Consider the following 14,702-nt stretch of genomic DNA (forward strand, 5'->3'; position numbering starts at 1 on the left):
ATTCTAAGGTTTTTACCAAGATGTTTCACCGGGAATAATTCATCTTGGGGGTTTGAACTACAGATCTCTAATTAGGAAAGAGCCTTCACCGGGAAGACATTCTCAATCCTAGGTCATATTCCTATAATATATATATAGTTTAACTGTCCTAAGGTTTATACTCAAACGTAGTTCTAAACTAATATATGCACAGTTTATATTTGACAGTAATTTAAATAAAGACTGTAAATTGAAAGCTTGTAAAGCCTAACCTGGATGGAGTGGAGGCCTTTGGAGAAGTATGTACAGGGCCTCAACAGTAATTTTTGTTGTTTTGTTGATAACAATTGAATATTTATTATAAACAGTTAAGGGTTTTTGAAAACAGAAGAAGTGAAGATGGACAAAGGTCACATAGGTATCTGAAGAGTTTCACCGGGAATAATGCCCTTCAAATACCAGAAGAATGTTTTGAAAACATAAAGAAGATTTTGAAAATACAGTTTTGAAAACAAGCTAAGAAGAGAAGGTGTTTGGGACTTACACTCTATTAGAGGCCCAGTACTTTACAGTACTGGTGTAAAAGCAATTTGAAAAATGATTTGGAATGATGCAAGGTTTTGTTGTTTGAAAACCCTAATCATTTGATTTAATCAGAGATTGAAAAATAGTTTTGAGAATTGACAAAAGTCCACTTAATTAAAGTAAAAATAAAGATTTTTACTCAATTAAGACGTAAGCAAATAGGGTTTTATCATGGACTTTATTTACAAAATGATTAGGTTAAAACAAAGTAAAATATGTATTTAAAGTATTTAAGAAAACACCTAAAACATACTATTTTAAACCTAATAAAAATATATGAAATAAATGACATTTTTATGATTTTTTTGATTATTCATAAAATAGATATGTTAAATGACAAGTGTGTGAAAAATGAAGTGAAAATAAATTAGTTTGATGGGTTAATTAATTATGTGAAGTTGTGAGAAAATTGAAGGAAATAAGTGTTAAAAAAAATAGTTTTGGCCCTTGGAAGGTTTGAACCCACGCCCTCTAGGTCACTCACTCAAAATAATACCACTGGGCCAAGGCGCGCTTGGTGTTAGTAACTTGCACTCATTTGATTATGTTTCAAAACAAGTAGTAAATCTTTGAAAAATAAAAGAATCAAAAAGTCTGGGGCGAGGGGGATTCGAACCCCAGACTTGAGGCATGAGGAGACTAAGAGCGCATGTGAGGCCACTAGGGCAAACGATGTATTCGTTTAAAACACGCTTTCAGTTAAATATATTTTAAACCCTCCCCTGAGAATTCAAAAATGGCGCCACCCACCATCTTCATCTTCAACCTCAAGCTCTTCAAATTTGAATTTCTGAACTTACTCGTTTCTCAACCAAACGTGATGATGTAAAGATGAATTTCACTCCAAATTTCCTCACGAATCTAAATATGTAACTAATATCTATTTATATTAACTACATCTAACTAATTTACCAGAAATCGTGAAGAACCCTAAAATTTCAAAATCAAATTAAATGACTATACTGAAAGATAAATGAATGATGATAGAGGGTTTTCACTCCTCTGATGATGCTGAACAAGATAGAATCGAGCTATTTCACAAAGAGTACTTAAATTAGAGAGGTGGGGTTCAGAAACTTACCTCTGAAAATGGAGGTCGTGAGGATGATGGAGAGCACCTGGGCTTGAATGAATGATCTCAATAGCTTCCCTGAGACTCAATGATGCTAACTGAATGCTTATTGTAGCCTGAATCCTTTTGAATTGTTCTATAGACCTCCCTCGATTTCAGCTTCAAGTGAACATGGAGGGTGTTGATTCTTGAGTTACAGATGAGCTGCAGCCATCTGGTTAGCTTCACTATGACCTGAGGAGTGTGTCTGGATGATTGGCTTGGCTCGGAACCTCCTGAATTACTCCATGGACCTCCAACTGCAAATGCTCCAAAGTGAGAGCAACAATGGTGTTCCTCCACTTACAGAAGTGATCCAGGTGCTTGGATCACCTCAAATGACCTCCCTTGAGATGTTAGAATGTTCACTTCTCAAAGATGAGCTCTGGTTTGAAGAAATCGATTCTTCTTGCCAAAGAACTTTGAAAAACAATGAACATGAGAAGAGAAAGAGAAAGCAAGGAATATGGTTGCTTTGGTGTGTTTTTGAATGAGGAATGCCTCTGTATTTATAGGCAAATGGATGCAGATCAATTGGCTGTGGTGAGCTTGCTTAGTGTAGTGAGTTTGGTTTCTTAGCCATGAAGAAATTCAAAGAATCTCCAAAATGCAATGATGCATTTTCGGGCTAGCTTCCCCTATCCATTGATTCTATCTGATCTTAGGGGACATTTCAGATGCAAAGTGAGCTCTAATTGGTTGATGAGAAGATTCCTTGGGTGATTCATCAATTTGCCATAAATTCACAAATGTAATCATTACATAATCACATGTTCTTGTTTTTAGAATCTTCTTCAATTCTTATGGCATGGTGAAAATGAATGTATGGCATGGTTTCAGATGTATTATGGGTCGTGTAGCATCCATAAGAGAGGTTATTTGCACAAAATTTGCAAAGTCCAAAAGTGTCCATGACCTATAATTTTACTTCATGAGGCCAACTTTGAACAAGCATAACTCTTAGCTCAAATTGAATTTGGAGAAGGTTGAACACAATTTGGAAAGCCCTAAACATCTACTTTAAATCATTAGTTTATGTCTTCTTCAGAATCATTTGGGAAATTTGTGAAAAATGAGCCCAAAGTTTGATGAAAACTAGGTTAAAACACTTAGAAAAATTTCTAAGTGTTTATGACCTAAACTTCAAAATTTCCAAAACTTCATAAATGATTGATCTTTTGAAAAAAGTTCCTTTGTAAGATGTTGTTTTATTTTGCAAGATCTACATGTTGGAAGTTTTTTGAGTTGTGTAGGTGAAATTTTGAGTTCTCACCATGCCTTCAAAAACCCTAATTCCCGACTTTTTGCTCCTTGATGAATTTCTTTGAATTTCTTTGGTCAAATGACTTTAATATCCATATATTGATGATATTGATCTTTGAAAGTCATTTTTTGACCAAAAACCTTAAAAGTCAAAGGTGATCTCATACAGTTGACTTTTGCCTGACAAAGTGAATTTTTGGACTTTTGTGTAGAAACAAGATCTTATCCTCAAATGAATGATGTAAAATGGATTATATTGAGTTAGTAGAGACTCTTGAATCATGTCTTGAGTTTTGGATCCATGCCCTGATTAAAAGTCAACTATCTTGGTGAATTAGGTCAAAAACCCTAATTTGTCGACCATAGGACAATGATGAGTGTAGACTTTGAATTGAGGTGTAATGTCCAGTGGATCTTGTCATAAGAGTTATTTGAAGATGATTAATGTCTTTGAATGGTCTCTTGGTGCTTTTTAGGGTTTCCCAAAGGTGATCCCTGATTTTAGTCCTTGATAGGCTCCAAACCCTAGTCTGTTGATTTGAGTAATCCTGTGCTTAGATGACTGGGTGTCTTAATCAATCATAGGTGTAATAATGAGGCTTTTGAGTCTTATGATTGCATTAGAGACTAATCCCTCTATTGATTGATCCTTTGCCTGAGTTTTCTTGTCTTTGAACACCCTCAATTGAATGTCAGGCTGCTCTGGGTACTTGCTTTGACTTGATGAAAATCCTGAAGATATGTCATCTCAGGGGGGTCAAAAATTAGGGTATGACAATGACCATAAGAAAACACGTTTCCATCCGCTTCGCCATTTTTACCGGGGAAGAAGAGAGAATGAATATGAAGCAGAAATTTGAGAGATGAGTTAGAATTTGATGTGAGAATTTATGAAAAAAATGAGAGGTATTTATAGAGTGAAAAGAAGGATAGAGACGTTGGGGAATGAAGTGATTCCGTACAAAAAAGGAAAATTTGAGTGGTAGTAGGATTTGAAAGAAGAGATATATAGAATAAAGTTAGGATTTGATTTTGAAAGAAAGAGATTTGAAAAGAAAGGAAAATATTTTTTTGAAAATAATAGAATATAGTACAAAAATTAGTGGGAAACAAAAACTAATAATAATTTACTTGTTACCAGTACAGTCTGAATCCCCAGACTCTGCGCCTGCCAAAAGATTTAATTCTGTACCAATTGCGTCAGTACTATTTATCTGCAAATAAATCTCAAATAAATAGCGTGTGTGAAATGATAAACAGTAATTGGCGTTTGCATAAGAATAAATTCAACAGCGAACCAAAATACCGTATAAGAAAAATTCTGAAAACCGAGTATTCATAAAATCAGGATATTTATGAAATAAAATCCAAGATTATATGAAACTCTCAATTTTTAGACAGAAGTCTGTTGCCTACTTTCTGAAAAAAGATGCGGGAAAATTTTGGGGTAAAACAGTTACCCCTATTCAATCTTCTTAAACCTGAAGAGAGTGTTTGGAATCTAAAGGTAGAAGATGATTGAATATTTTAGATGCCCTGAAAATTTGCACTTACCTCCATCGAAGTGACGTTGGAAATTGCATTTGAGTATTGTCTGAGAGATATTGTTGGCAGATCATAACATTACCTGAGATGGGCTTTCAGATGCCATCTATTGAATGTATTGATGGTTTGCTCATCAGAATGAATCCTTTGATTATATCTTGATGAAGGATTTGAAAACCTCTGCGTTGACCGTTTCAGAACCGTCCAAGGTTACCGCTTTAAGTCTGGGAGGCTGATCGTTACGGAACTATCCAAAGTTTCCGCTTTAGATTTTGAAAGTTGATCTATGGGGAACCGTCTGAGGTATCAGCTTTAGATCTTTGAAGATTGATCGTTGTGAAACCGTCTGAGGTATCAGTTTTAGATCTTTGAAGGTTGATCATTCTGAAACCGTCTGAGGTATCAGCTTTAGATCTTTGATGATAGATCGTTCTGGAACCTTCCGAGGTATCGACTTTAGATCTTTGATGGTAGATCGTTCTGGAACCATCTGAGGTATCAGCTTTAGATCTTTGATGGTAGATCGTTCTGGAACCTTCTGAGGTATCAGCTTTAGATCTTTGATGGTAGATCGTTCTGGAACCGTCCAAGGTATCGACTTTGATCTGTGTTGCTTGTTTTTGAGTTGATAGGTGATTTTGAAAGAGAGATCTCTTCAGAATGAACCTTCGGCTTGATTATATCTGAGAGGAATGTTCGTCTGAATAGAATTCAGGGGAACACTGTATGTGATCAAGAACAACTTTGCTGAGGATATTCGTCCACCTGAAAAAAAATCAAGTTAGCGTCATGCAATGTCATGATGCATGTAATGTATGAGATTTTTGAACTAAAGGAGAAATATGCATGTTATGTATGCGTATGTCATGAAACATTATATGCTGTGTATGAATATGCGTATGATATATTATGTATAATATGTGATGTATGATGTATGATGTATGACTTATGCAGTCTTGAGCGTATCAAGCTTCTGGTTGGGAAAATAAATCCCCGCTAGCCATTTGGAAATGAAGGCATTGTGACCGTTGATGATTTTTGTCGTCTTGCTCGAGTATACTCGGCTGGGGGACCTTCTTTGAGAACCAGGGTGCTCTGTTGAAGGATCTTTGACTACCGCTTGGGGATGAAAGGTAATTTGAAAGTTCCGACTTTGATGCCCTTTGAAGTGGGAATGAGGAAGATGCATAATCTTCCGATGCACTATTTGACCAAGTCCTGGTGTGGAGACCACATTTTCTGGGGATAGCACTCTTGAACAGTCCTGCTGGGGAGTAAGATTTCTCGAATCACTTTGTGAGAAAGAGAAATCTCATTGAGGAATTTGCTGAGAAATGCATCTCTGTTGGGGATTTTTCTTCTAATGCTGGTTTCGGGATGATGTCCAAATGATTGGGACATTACCTGAATGCTATTCCTGTTTTTCTGGTAAACATCAATCATATTCAAATGCACATGTTCATTCAAAATTATCATTGGGACGTTTACGTATTCAAAACAGAAAAAGTGAAAATGTTAATTTTTGAGTCTGAGCTGCATTGATTTTTTTTGAAAAAGAGCCATAATAGGCTGATTAGTACAAGGAGACAAAAATCCCGGTAGTAGGAAATTGTCATAAGGCTTTGAAAAGTATTTATAGCTATGTGAAAATAATCCAGTCAAGTTTCAATTATGCTATTGCCAATCTGTCTTCGAGCATCTCATCCCTCACTTGTTGGAAGAAAGTGATTGGACTGATCGGTGTCTTTGATGTGTTGAACCTTGAAGATGAGTAGGTAGCCAAACGATAGTTGTACGCTTTATTCCCTAACTTTGCCTAGACTGCCTTTTCAGGTTTTCAGCCTACCGGGATAATATTTATTTAGTCTCTAATTTTTTCCTGGATCGCCTTTTCAGGTTTTCAATCCACCGAGACGCTCATTTTTGCCTAAGTTGCCCTTTCAGGTTTTCAACTTAGCGAGCTTTTCTTTAAGAGAAATACTTTTTCACTATGTCCGCATTTACAGGATGTGGGAAATCCTCGCCATCCATAGTGGTAAGCAGCATGGCACCGTCGGAGAATGTTTTCTTGATTACAAACGGTCCCTCATAAGTGGGAGTCCACTTGCCCCTGGGGTCACCTTGTGGTAGGATGATGCGTTTAACAACCAAACCACCGGTTTGGTATGCTTGACTTTTGACTTTCTTGTTGAAGGCTTTGATCATACGCTTTTGGTACAACTGACCATGACAAATAGCTGCGAGCCTCTTCTCATCAATCAAGTTTATCTGGTCCAACCGAGTCTGAATCCAATCGTCTTCGTCTAGATCAGCTTCTTTCATAATCCTTAGGGAAGGAATCTGAATTTCAATTGGAAGAACTGCCTCCATACCATAGACTAAGGAGAATGGAGTCGCCCCTGTTGAAGTACGTGCTGATGTGCGATAACCATGAAGAGCAAAAGGTAACATCTCATGCCAGTCTTTGTAGGTTACTGTCATCTTCTGTATGATTTTCTTGATGTTCTTGTTGGCAGCTTCCACGGCGCCATTCATCTTTGGTCGATATGGAGAGGAATTATGATGTTTGATCTTGAATTGTGTGCAGAGTTCAGTAATCATTTTGTTGTTTAAATTTGTGCCATTGTTTGTGATGATACTTTCAGGGATGCCGTACCGACAAATGAGATTATGCTTGATAAATCGGGCGACAACATTTTTTGTGACAGAAGCAAATGAAGCTGCTTCTACCCATTTTGTGAAGTAGTCAATAGCGACTAGGATAAAACAATGTCCGTTAGAGGCAGTAGGCTTGATTTCTCCGATCATATCAATACCCCACATTGCAAAAGGCCAAGGAGCCGTCAGGACGTTTAATGGGACCGGAGGTACATGTACTTTGTCGGCATATATCTGGCATTTGTGACAGGTTCTGGAGTGATGATGGCAGTCTGTCTCCATGGTAGACCAATAATAACCTGCTCTTAGGATCTTTTTAGCCATTGTATGTCCACTTGAATGAGTACCAAAAGCACCATCGTGTATGTCTTCCATAATCTGTTCTGCTTCCTTCTTGTTTACACAACGAAGTAAAGTCGAGTCATGGTTGCGTTTGTACAAGATTCCATTACTTAGAAAGAATTTAGCAGCAAATCTTCTTAGAAACTTTCTATCGTTAATGGATGCCCCTTCAGGGTACTCCTGAGTTTCGAGATATCTTTTTACTTCATGGAACCATGGTTTTTCTTCCGTTCCTTCGGCATTGATCTCATTGCAATAGGTTGGTTCATCCTGTCTGTAAATGGTGATCATCGGCGCCTCATTGTCCCACCTGACTTTGAACATAGATGACATGGTAGCTAGAGCGTCAGCTAGTTGATTTTCTTCACGCGGGATGTGTTCAAAAGTGATTTCTTCAAAGTAAGGAATCAAACTCAGCACATATTCTTTGTAAGGAATTAGATTCGGGTGCTTCGTGTCCCATTCCTCTTTGACTTGATAAATTACAAGTGCCGAGTCTCCGTAGACCTCCAGGAACTTGATTCTTAAATCGATTGCAGCTTTGAGACCCAGAATACATGCTTCATACTCGGCTATATTGTTAGTGCAGTTGAAGCATAACCTGGTAGTGAATGGTGTATAACCTCCTGCAGGGGAAATGATCACAGCTCCGATGCCATTGCCGAGTGCATTAGAAGCTCCATCAAAAACCATAGTCCATCGGGATCATGGCTTGGGTCCTTCTTCCGGTCCTGGTTGCTCGTAATCAGTGACTTGCATAATGTCTTCATCTGGGAAGTCAAAGTTCAATGCTTGATAATCATCCACTACTTGATGAGCCAGATGATCAGCTACCACACTTCCTTTGATTGCTTTTTGTGAAATGTACTGGATGTCATACTCTGTTAAGATCATTTGCCATCTTGCTATTCTTCCAGAGAGAGCAGGTTTTTCAAACACATACTTGATAGGATCCATTTTGGAGATCAGGAAAGTGGTATGGTTTAGCATATACTGTCTTAGTCGGCGAGCCGCCCATGCTAAGGCACAACAAGTTTTCTCGAGCAGTGAGTATCTTGTTTCACAATCGGTAAACTTTTTGCTAAGATAGTAGATTGCATGCTCCTTTCGGCCGGACTCGTCATGTTGCCCCAGTACACACCCCATTGAATCTTCTAACACAGTTAGGTACATTATCAGAGGTCTTCCTTCCACTGGTGGTAACAAGATTGGCGGTTTTTGAAGATATTCTTTGATCTTATGAAAGGCTAATTGGCATTTGTCATTCCATCTTTCCACTTGATCTTTCTTCAACAGTTTGAAGATCGGCACACAAGTAGTAGTCATATGGGCAATAAATTTGGCTATGTAATTCAGACGTCCCAAGAATCCTCTGACTTGTTTCTCGGTACGGGGTATAGGCATTTCTTGAATGGCTTTGACGTTGGCAGGATCAACCTCAATTCCTTTGCTGCTGACGATGAAACCTAAGAGTTTGTCGGATCTTACTCCAAAGGTACACTTGTTCGGATTCAGTCGCAACCTGTATTTCTTGAGTCTGTCAAACAGCTTATGCAGATGACCCATATGTTCTTCTTCGGTGTTGGACTTTGCAATCATATCATCGACATAAACCTCTATCTCCTGATGAATCATATCATGGAACAGAGCTACCATTGCACACTGATATGTTGCTCTTGCATTCTTTAAACCAAAGGGCATTACTTTGTAACAAAAGGTTCTCCAAGGTGTTGTGAAGGTTGTTTTTTCCATGTCTTCGGGCGCCATCTTGATTTGACTGTACCCTGAGAATCCATCCATAAAGTAGAATACCTTGCATTGTGCAGTATTGTCAACTAGTACATCGATGTGAGGTAAAGGGAAATCGTCTTTGGGGCTTGCCCGATTCAGATCTCTGTAGTCTACACACATTCTGGCTTTCCCGTCTTTTTTAGGCACAGGCACGATGTTAGCTATCCAAGGAGGATAACTCACAACTTTCAGAAAGCCAGCATTGAATTGCTTTTCAACCTCGTCTTTGATCTTCTTTGACATATCGGGCCTACTCCTCCGCAGTTTCTGCTTAACTGGAGTACTACCTTCTTTGATCGATAGGCGATGAACCACAATATCTGTGTCAAGGCCAGGCATATCTTCATAGGACCAAGCGAATATCTCAACGTAGTCTTGTAACATTTGAATCAGTCTTTTCTTGACACTGTCTTCTAGATCAGCCCCTATCTTGACTTCTTTCTTTTCTTCGTCACTGCCCAAGTTGATAACCTCAATTGGTTCTTCATGTGGCTGTATAGTCTTTTCTTCTTGTTCTAACAGCCTTGCAAGTTCTCTTGGTACTTCACAATCTTCCTCACTTTCGTCCTCAGTTTGGTAGATCGGATTTTCAAAGTCATGACTGGCAATAGCAGAATCGTTATCAACAGGATCCAGAGTGAATGTGAATCTGCATTTATTTATGTGGGTGTGTGTAAGAACACATAGCTATTTGAAAAATGAATAAAGCAAAGAAAAAGGATCACAAAATTTGAATATGCAAACGTCCCATGATTTTATTGAATGAACATGATCATGATATGACAAACCCTTATAAAAAGGACCAGTGTGCTTCGGGCAAGGCACACGGCTTTCAAGTTCATGGTTCGATAGTACAGGAACCATTTTTATCTTTGAACAATATAAACAACGAAAACAGGAAATTGCATTTACTCCTGATCAAAGGAGATCACATCCTCAGCTTCCCAGTTGTTAATCCATTGTTGTGAGCAGGGAGTATCCAGCTGCTCCAGTTGCAGTTGTCTTCTTCATCTTCCACAGCATTGATTTCTTTGGTGGGGAAATGAGCCGGTGATCTTTCGGGATAAGAAATATACTCTGCTGGATACGAGAGCCCAGGCTGAGATACCTCTGTTGGCTGAACGAGATACCCGATAAGATTGTCCCATCCAGTTGGAATGATGTCTTCAAGGGAGACTTGTGCATTCTGGGGAGCAGTGTATTGTGTTAGGAAATCATTCTCATTATTTGTTGTTTCCCATGTTTCTTCAGGAGCGTCAGGGCTTTTGAATGTCATATTGTCTTCGAAATGGTTGTCCCATCCAGTTGGGGTGATGTCTTCAATAGCGATCTGCGAGCTCAGGGGAGCAGAATACTTCACCATAAAGTCATACTTGCCACTTGGTTCTCCTAGTGTATCCCAAACTTCTTTTGGACTAGGTGGACCTTGGTGTTGCTCAGTGATGGAACTTGTGAAACTTTTGCAATCTTCAAACTGATCACCCCATCCAGCCGGGGTAATGTCTTCCATAGCAATAAAAGAACTCTGAGGTGCGGTATACTTTACTAGAAAATCATACCCGCCGCTTGGTTCTCCCAAAGTATCCCAAACTTCCATGGGAACAGGTGGAACTTCATTTGGATATGGCTGAATAATATGGTTCAAGAACACTCCATCGTCTTCAATAGCATTCACCCCTTGGCTGATGAAATGTGACATTAATCCTCCAGAACGAGGACTTTGATCGTTCTTCTGATTTCCATTAGCATAGCCCAGGCCTAGCTTATCAGATTTGTAAGGTACATCGAGGAGCTTTCCCCATACTGTGCAACCACCTTCTTTGGTCACAGCTTTGGCATCTTTGAGAGAAGCCATAGTTGGAGTTATTTTTGTAGCAGGAGTAGCAGAAATATGTTTGGTAGTGGAGACATCTGGAGAGACCACCTCAAAATATTGGCATGGAGTTTCGATGAATTCATCATCCAACTCAACATACTTGGAGTTGCTCAGGTGGCTAACCACATATTTTTCTTCGCCATAAACTGTGACAACCTTGCCTTTTATTGGATACTTCAACTTCTGATGTAGGGTAGAAGTTACAGCATTTGCCCCATGTATCCAAGGGCGTCCTAGTAAACAAGAATATGCTGGGTGAATTTCCATTACGTAAAAGGTAGAATCAAAGATCTGAGAGCCCACTCGGATTGAGAGCTTCACCTTTCCGTACACTGTTCTTGTTGACCCGTCGAAGGCTCTTACCACAACATCGCTTGGTTGTAACACAATTCCTTCGAAGTCAAGCTTTTCCAGTACTGCTTTTGGTAACACGTTCAAAGAGGAGCCGTTATCTACCATCACATGAGATAGAGTGGTGCCGTTACATTCAATAGAGATGTGGAGGGCTTTATTGTGATTTTTTCCAGCAGGGGTTAGATCAACATCAGAGAAACCGAGACCATTATTCATTGTTAGATTGGCAACACAATTTTCAAATTGATCGACTGAAATCTCTTGTGGTACATGTGCAGCTTTTAGGAACTTCATCAGGGCCTTGGCATGAGCCTCGGAATATTTTAGCAGAGACAGCATTGAGATCTTTGAAGCAGTGTGCCCCAGTTGTTCGACAATATTGTAATCACTTTTGCAGATGATTTTCAATATTTCCCCCATTTCTTGCTTTGATGGATCTTCAACAGTGACTTCCACCGGTACTTGAACTGGTTCAACTAGCGGCTCTTTGCCTCGAGCGTTGATATCTTGATTAGGAACTGGGACCTGGACTGGATTAGTAGCAATATTTGGAGAAATTTCTGGTGAAAATATCCTTCCACTTCTCGTAATCTTACTAGTACCCACAATATTATCAACAGTTGGAGTAGTAAAATTCATGGCTTCTTCAGTCAAGGTATCTTGCTTAACTCCATGGATATAAACATTAGTGTCATAACTCCACGGGACAGCTTTGTCTGAGGAATATGGAAACGGAGTCGGACTGGTAATGATTACCGATGCCACCTTGGGTGCAGCAGAAATTTTGAAAGGAGCTTTGGTAGGGATTTTCAATGGTATGTTAGAAACCACTGAGACATCCTCTATTCTCATCCCGTTTGAAAAAACTTCGCATAAATCGTCCATAGAAGGGAGCCTTTCAAACATAATGATACGGTGATCCATCCACTTTTGGATTCCTATTTTCAGATTCTCACAACCATTGGGTAGGTGTGCACAATAAAAGCAATCAGGGTCACAACCTGGAAAGTAACCAGCTCAGATTAGCTTTCTTTTGACTTCAAGGAGCGGAGTTGACAATTCTCTCACATCATAGATGTAAACAGTGTCTATGATAGCGTTAATGGTTTTGTCGTGTTTCGGCGTGGGTGCAGTGATGACATTTGGAGTCTCTGGAGGATCAAACTCAATTTCCTCAGCATCTATCATGTCTTGTATTTTATTTTTCAGGGTCCAACAGTGATCTGCGTCATGTCCTAGACAGTTAGAATGGTATGCACATGTTGCATCGGGGCGATAACTTGGAGAGGAAGTGTTGACATTCTTTGGAGGGTCTTTCAATGTAATCAGATTTGCTTTTAACAAGTGCTGCAATGCTTGAGAGATTGGCATATTGATTCTGGTGAAGTTTCTTCTTGGTGCATCAGGTCGACGCGTATACTTCGGCGGCTGATCTTTCTGAGGTGCAGATGCAGAGATCAGAACTGCCCCTACAGATTGGTGATGCTCACTTTTTCAACCTTTCTGACTATGCATTGTATTGATTTCGTTTCTCCCACTGATGGGCCTCTTTGTAGTACCAGAGGAGGAGCCTATTTGAATTTTTCCACTTTGAATACCGCTTTCGACACGCTCTCCAGTTAATATCAGGTCAGTGAAACCTGATGATGAGCTTCCCAGCAAATGACTGTAGAAAGGGCCAGTTAAAGTGCCCATGAACATGTCGACCAGCTCGCGATCAGATAAGGGTGGTTGAACCCTTCCAGCCAGATCTCTCCACTTTTGTGCATACCCTTTGAAACTTTCTTTTGGTGCCATAGACATGCCCCTTAGTTGAGTACGGGTTGGTGCAAGGTCAGCGTTGTATTGATACTGTTTGTAGAAAGCAGCAGCCAAATCTTCCCAAGTGTGAACTTTTGTACTTTCCAGCTGGTAGTACCACTCGAGTTGTGTACCCGACAGACTTTCTTGGAAGAAATGAATCCACAATTTGTTATCTGCCGTATGAGGTAGTATCTTCCTTACATAGGACCTCAGATGTAGTTTTGGGCAAGAAACTCCATCATACTTTGCAAAGACAGGAATTTTGAATTTTGGAGGAATAACAATATCTGAGACGAGTCCAAGATCATTGAAGTCTAAACCAGGTATTTTTTGTATCTCCATAGCTTTCATGCGTTCTTCCAACAGCTGGTATTTGTCATCACCCTGCTCGTCTCCAGAATGATAATCTTCTTCATTAGAAGAGAGAGAGGGTTTGGCAGAACCCTGGTTGCTGTGATTGTCTTCTTGATCACCTTCACCGACTATTTCAGGGATCGGTGGCTTTTTGGGCCTTTTGACTGGGATTTTGACCTTCCTTGCAAGGTGACTTAAGCCTGCAGATCCTTTGGGCTTCTTTTTCTTCTTGATTATCAGGGCTCTCAGTTCTTGTTGCCCCTTTGCTAGCTCAAGAATTGCTACCTGAACTTGGGCATTCTGTGCTTCGAGATTCTTGATGTTTGTTTCGGATTCCATCTCTTCTAACTGAAATAAACAGCGAGGAGATGAGAAACCCATCATGTGAACCTGTTATGCAATGTTTATGAATGAAATGCATATGCAATGTTTTCAAGGATCTTGGAATTTAGATTTGTTTAAAACAAAGGAGAAACAAACATTTATTAGTTAAACAATTTATTTCTTTTTTTACTTTTTTTTTCTTTTGGGCTTACAAAACAGAAAATGAAGGATCCCTCAGGTCTCCCATGGACGCTTTCTCTTTGCACCCAGGAATGTGTTGATCTGCTGTTCTTCTTGGAGTTGTCTGGTGAGCTCCAACACTTTCCTCTCATAGTCTTGACAGTGTGCTTTGAAGGTGTCTCTTTCCTCTTTTAGTTGAACCCAAGATTTCTGCAGCTCTTCTAGGTCAGTTGGCATGTCCGGATGTAGAATAACTCGAGGTTCGTCTCCTTCAACTTCTGGCTCAATAGTCACAGGTAGAATAGCGGGATATGGCATGATGAACTTCTGAGCATGAGCACGCACCCATCTGAGGTAAGGTTCCATAGGAATAGAGTTCCATTGCCCTAAAGTTTTGCTTTCTATTCTATAGACACTGCCCCACGCATGTATAAACCTTCGTCGATGTCTGTGGGAATCATCTTCGTAGTTGAACATAATGCCACGGATAATCATGTCGTGAGGACCGTTTCTTCGTGCATATCCGAATTGGCGCAA

This window comes from Vicia villosa, linkage group LG2 (genome assembly GCF_029867415.1).
Source record: "Vicia villosa cultivar HV-30 ecotype Madison, WI linkage group LG2, Vvil1.0, whole genome shotgun sequence".
Taxonomy (NCBI): Eukaryota; Viridiplantae; Streptophyta; class Magnoliopsida; order Fabales; family Fabaceae; genus Vicia; species Vicia villosa.